The following is a 6,142-nucleotide window of genomic DNA, read 5'->3' as shown; positions in this document are numbered from 1 at the left end:
TCAACCCCCTCCCTCTTATAGATCCTGAGCAAGGAAATAGTTGTTTTCCAGGACCACTCCCCTCAAAAAGCACACTGATGATGCTTTAGTTCCTTCATTGCACTCCTACCTCTCTAAAAAGGAAATTAGACAAAACTTTTGATGGAGGAGCTAAAAACCTCCCAAAGGTGATATTCATATGGGCAGAGAAAATTGAGTGTAAATCACAAAAGGAAAGGAAAACTTAAAAGCAACTCAACAAAAAACCCAAAACCCTTGAAACCAAACCACTACCTCTGAAATTTTCATGACTTGATGTGCACGTGGGAAGGGCCTCATCTGCAAATAACAAATATTTTTTACTTTCAACAGTGGGATGTTATTTGTAGTGAGAGCACCATCATCCTGAAATCACGCTGACAGCCAGGTTCTTTAAATCAAATCCCAGTGCTGTGGTCTGGGAGTCGGAATTGTGCAATAATTGGCATTTTTGGCTCACTCTGAATTCTTCAGATTCAGAGTAAAAGTCCTTTCTTCTGTCTATCCTGTCCTTGCATGTAATTAAATATTATAGAAAAAGAACAAGTCCATTCCTCCTCAGGGTCATAGAAAAGGGTGACTTTATATTAAACTGAGATTCACAGGATTAAATAGTTTCTAGTATTTTTCTCCTGCCTGGTATGACACTGAGTTTTTTTTCTAATTAAAAGAAAAAAAATGTATCTTTACAGTGTTTAATTCCAATTCTTTTCCCATCTTGCTGCATTCTTGAAAGAGGAAATCATGTCAGACCTTGGTGCCATACCGCCAAAGAAAGAAAAAAATTCATATTTAAATCAAGTTAATGACTCACTCTTCCCATTTTGTGCATTTTCTTCCATTACACTTGGTCCATTGGTTCATCCATTTTTAAAAGGTTTAATTTCCTGCTGGATCATTGACTGAATTTGTAACAGGTTCTCCTTGCATTGTGAGCTCATGAGGCAAGCAGCATTCTGTTTGCAAGCACACAGGACTGTGTGCACTAAAGGCAGGAGCTTTTCTTATTGAAGACCTGCTGGTAAATCATTTCCACACATGAATAAAATGAAGTAATTATTGCTTTGGATGTGAAGTTCTGTCAAGGCCTTTCATAACACCTCTCCTTCCTCCTCACAGGTACTTCCCCTGTGGTACCACAGCGTTCCCAGCCGAGGTGGGTGTGCAGAAAATAAAGCTAATTTCAGATTAAAGTGCTGGAAGTGTTTCTGGTGGCTGTTCAGAGCCCCTGCCACCGGCTGCCCAGAAGTGACAGATTCAGGATGCCACCACAGTGTGGGCTGGGCCTTCAAGGGGAATTGGTGCGAATTTCTCCTTCCCATTCTCTGTTGTCACAGAACTCCTCTCCATCTCAAGTTAATAATGCATTTCAGAGATGATGCCATGGTGGTTTGAATCATGGCATAACCTGAGCTTTTGGTGGTTTGAATCATGGAATAACCTGAGCTGGAAAGGACCCACAAGGATCATCAATCCAGCTCCTGTCCCTGCCCAGACACCCCAACCATCCCACCCTGTCCCCAAGAGTGTTGTCCAATGCTCTGGCAGCCTCGGGGCCGTGCCCATTCCCCGGGGAGCCTGGGCAGTGCCAGCACCCTCTGGGGGAAGAACTTTTCCTAAAAATCCATCCTAAACCTCCCCTGGCAGAGCTCCAGCCACTCCCTTGGTCCTGTCCTTGGCACCAGGGACAACAGATCAGTCTCTGCCCCTCTGCTTCCCCTCACAGATTGCAGTGGCTTAAGAACTCCAGATATTCTGGGGGACAAGGTCTGATTTTCAAGGCCACAGAAATAAGGTTATGAGATATTCTTTGTGATGTCAAGAGGTAGCAGAATATCAAGTAGGCCAGAAACCAACGTGCCAGGTGAAGAAGGCAATGAAGAATTGCTCTAGACCACAGATACCATCTGAATGATGAGCCTCATTTATGGGAAATAAGGCCAGAGCTTCTGCTGAGGGTATGTGAGGACTTACCACCTGCATTTTAAAAGGAAAAAAAGCAACTCTGAAGCACAGGGTGGGATTGTTGGGGTGTCCTGTGCAGGGCCAGGAGCTGGAATTGAAGATCCTTGGGGATCCCTACCAGCTCAGGATATCCCATGATTCTATTCCGTGGCGTTTTTCAGCATGCTGAGTTTTGGAGGGGGAGCAATTGAGGGAAAGTGCCAGTTTTAAATGCACATTCCTGATTCACTACCTTTCAGAGCCATTGGGAACTGCCCCCAGGCTCCTTTAATAAGAGAAATCTCAGAAAGGTTTTGACAAAAGCTGTAAGGGTTGCACAGGCTCATACCCTGAGAAAGGTGGGAAAGTTAATCCAATTTGCTGATCTATTATCTTGTCAAAGTTTTCTGTTTATGTTTATAGCAATTTGGCAAACAACCTATGTCTAAAATCAGAGCATAGACGAGGCAAATTTACCTCTCAATATAAACCTGAGTAGCACAACCCAACAGCTGTGGGGTTTATGCACATTAAAATACCTACATTGCTTTGGCAACTCACAGGCTATTCCTGACCACGGGAGCTCTGGATTAGGATTAGGATTTTAGAAAAGGAGATTTTGGGTTTCCACAGCACTCAGGGTGTGCCAGGCACCAGTGCTGTTTTTCTTTTTCACCTTGTGTAGGATTTCTTTTGGGTTTCACCTACATCAGCCATACTTTCCCTGAAATTATTATTTAATATATGCAACTAGAATGAGTATCTTGATAAAATGGTTTTTACCCAACTGTTGCCAGTGCCCTGAGCAAGGGTCTCCCCCAGGTGATGGAGCAGGAGATGGAGCAGATCTGCAGTGAGAACCACCCTTATTTTAAGGAGAAGCTGAATCATAAAAAATGACAATGATTATTAATAATTCACAGAGGAAAAGGGAGAGGAGGGGGCAGGTTTTATTGTTGGATCACTGCCTCTACCCTAGCAGGATTTAAAATTATGAAGGCAGCCAAGGCTGTAGCCAAGCTGTATTTCTTCCCTCGATGGCTAAAATCACAAGCAGAAGGACTGCAAATATTGAGGAAGATTCATAGTTATGCTCATATTTGCATAATATTCTTCAAACTCTCATTCCTGGCTCTCTTGAAACCTGAATTGTTTTTCACGGCACTTGGGAAAGGAAAGGGAATACATTATAAACACTTTTACAAATATTTTTTTAATTTAACACTGAGTCAAATATTCATCCATTTAGTTGAACACAGACTGCAGAAAGGTGATAAAGATATTTGTTTGAAGTCTAATATTCCTACAGTGTGAGAACCTTGACTCCATGCTCTTTATTAGGCGACTTTAAACAAAACACTGAGCAACTGCAGAAAAAAGATACTCAGAGCAGCACTCAGGGAAAATGTAGAACAAATTTTGAAAACAGGCTTTAAAAATGTAAACACATATTTAACACTGAGGAGAAAAAAAGAATGACAGTCATGCCCTGTATTAGTCACAAATCCTTAAAGCTACTCAAAATTATGAGCACAAAAGACAAAAATATATGACTGTGACTCATATATTTGAAAAAATAAAGTAAACAGATTAATATTTTCTTGCACTCTCCATATTTTAAGGACTTTGAGAATTTAACATAACATTTTAATGCCAAACTCCAGCTAAAAATACCATTTTCATGTAAAACTCCTTCTCTAAATTTATAAATTATCTGCTCAATTTCACGGGTGATGTTTGGTTTCCAAAGAGCTGGTACGACTTTCACATTGAGTCTTCCTTCTTGCCTTTAAAATATTATTTTAGAATCTGAATATTTTAAAAAGAAACTTTTGCCACCAGCAGGTTCTTTTATCACATTACAAACACAAAAGCTGATTTTTAAGAAAAACTTCAGTTGTTCTTTTTCGCCCTATGTAGGATTTCTTTTGGGTTTCACTTACATCATCCATACTTCCCCTGGAATTATAATTTAATATATGCAGCTATAATGAGTGTCTTCATAAAAATCAGGGGTTTTACCCAACTTCAGCTAGGGAAAAAATGTTAACTTTCCTGGGTTTTAAAGAAAAGTTCAAATTCTCTGCTGTCATGATGAACACTGTGAATTTTGTTGTTTCATGCAGCTTAAATCAGCTTTTTTCCTCCTTTGAAGCTTCAAGGCAGGAGTTGTGGTGTTGGAAAAGTTGGTTACATTTGCAATGTAGGTGTACTGAAATCAAAAGAATTTATCCATTCACCTGTTATGCTCCAAGGAAGCTTCCTAGTAGAGCTGGAGCTCTTCCAAGGACAGCCAGGACCAACCACCACATCCCTGAGATCTGAGAGATGTGGGAATCACAGTCAGACATCAACACATCTCCTCTTTGCATCCATTCCCCATGAACAGGACATAGTGGCTAGGAGAAATTCCCTCACTGAAAGAGCGGTCAGGAATTGGAACAAACTGACCAGGAAATGGTGGAATCTCAATCCCTGGAAGTGTCAAAGAAGGTGTGGATGTGGCACCTGGGGACAAGGTTTAGTGGTGGACTCAGAGTTACCTTGCAGGACCTTTCCTTTTCCTTGGCTGATGGGGGAGGCTCATTCATTCAGTTGGTTCTTTCCCTCAGGTGCTGCTGCTGTTCAGGATTTCCACAAAATTCCCCTCACGGTGATATGTAACAGCTGAGAAATGCAGGTTCCTACAGGTGGTGAAATTCCCTTTTATTCTGGAGATTTATCAGCTGAGTGCATTAAGTCCTGCTACAGCCACATTTGGATGACTTTAAATGGATTTAAGACAAGGGATTTCTCTTGCACTTCTTTTACATAGGCTTGGATTTAACCTTTAGGTGGCTACTGAATTTAACCCTTTTCATCCTGATTTTCAGAACTCAGAGTTCCTAAGGTAGGAGTTTTGCAGACAGAGCACATGGTGCTATCTTTTACTTCAAGGACAGGAAAAAAAATAAAGCTGCAGTCAGATCTGAACTCCTGAAGTGAAATGGAGATTGTGGAACCTCCCTGTCCCAGGGCAGAGCTGCTCCCTGAGGAGCTGTCAGGAATGCTCTGGGCTCTGAGGATAATGAAGGATGATCCTTCAAGGAAAAACCTCACAGCATTTTAAAGAAAAAGAATTATTTCATCCTGAGTACAAAGCAGAGGAAGACAAGTGCAAAATATATTTCAGGGAGGAGTGGAAAAGCTGTGTTCATTGGAAGATTTGGAGATTTAGGTTTGATATTGGAAGGGAATTGTTCTCTGTGAAGAATTCCCTGGTGCCCAGAGAAGCTGAGGCTGCCCCTGAATCCCTGGAAATGTCCAAGGCCAGGCTGGACATTGGGGCTTGGAGCAGCCTGGGACAGTGGAAGGTGTCCCTGCCATGGCAGGGGTGGCACTGGATGGGTTTTAAGGTCCCTCCCAACTCAAACTATTTTGGGATTTCATTATTTTATGAAAATTGCTGAGCAAAAAATTGTTGTCTTCTGAAAGTAAGAGTAAGCTTACACCAAATAAATATAATTTATTTGATTAACTTGCACATATAAATGGGTTTCTATGAGGTTTTCCTGAGCTACATGCAGGAATCAGGAGTTGTGTAATATGGCTATTTTTTTTTTGTCTACTTCCCTCAGTGCTGCAGCAAAGTGCCAGTTGTGTTTTTGGTTTCTGGAACATGGAGACCAAGCCTTCTTTCAGTCAATATTTTTCTAAGCTTCTCCCCAGTTTTGGCACAAAGGATTGCATTAAAACCCAACAAGACTTCATAAATTTGGCCCCAGCTCTATTATATGAAATAAGGATTACAGAACTGGTAATTTTCCATTATCCAGAAATCATGCTGACGGATATTTAGGAGAATGGAGATTTTCATGCATAACTCACCCCAAGTTAATATATCTTGAGGCAGTTTTAAGCTCCTGATGATTCACTGTGCACACCTGGCTCATTGATTTGTCCTTACTGTGCCCCCATGAAGCTCATACATCACTGGGGAAAAAATTCAGAGCTCCACATTCAGGAAAACAGGGGGAAAAAATGGATTTCCAAACCTGAAAGCACATATGAAATTTTTGTTTGAAAATCAAAGCCCTCTAAATATAACTAAGCATTCAATAAATAAAAGGGGTGGATTTTTTTTTCAGATACAAGATGGTGCAAAAACTTTTGCAATTACCCAGCTGCAAAAACTCCTGAC

At 41.0% G+C, this 6,142-nt stretch overlaps 1 long non-coding RNA gene across 2 annotated transcripts; it reads left to right on the top strand.

Moving 5' to 3' along the window:
* Positions 1-973: 973 nt before the first annotated feature.
* LOC137480404 (uncharacterized) lies at positions 974-5,080 on the top strand. Of its 2 annotated transcripts, XR_011002885.1 has the most exons (4): positions 974-1,174; positions 4,352-4,455; positions 4,575-4,652; positions 4,778-5,080. It is a non-coding gene; the product is annotated as an uncharacterized lncRNA (long non-coding RNA). The 2 variants fall into 2 exon arrangements; XR_011002884.1 differs by having other exon boundaries at positions 4,575-5,080.
* The last annotated feature ends 1,062 nt before the right edge of the window (positions 5,081-6,142 follow it).

Source organism: Anomalospiza imberbis, chromosome 11, assembly GCF_031753505.1.
Source record: "Anomalospiza imberbis isolate Cuckoo-Finch-1a 21T00152 chromosome 11, ASM3175350v1, whole genome shotgun sequence".
NCBI lineage: Eukaryota > Metazoa > Chordata > Aves > Passeriformes > Viduidae > Anomalospiza > Anomalospiza imberbis.
This window is presented reverse-complemented; position numbering and strand designations above follow the sequence as displayed.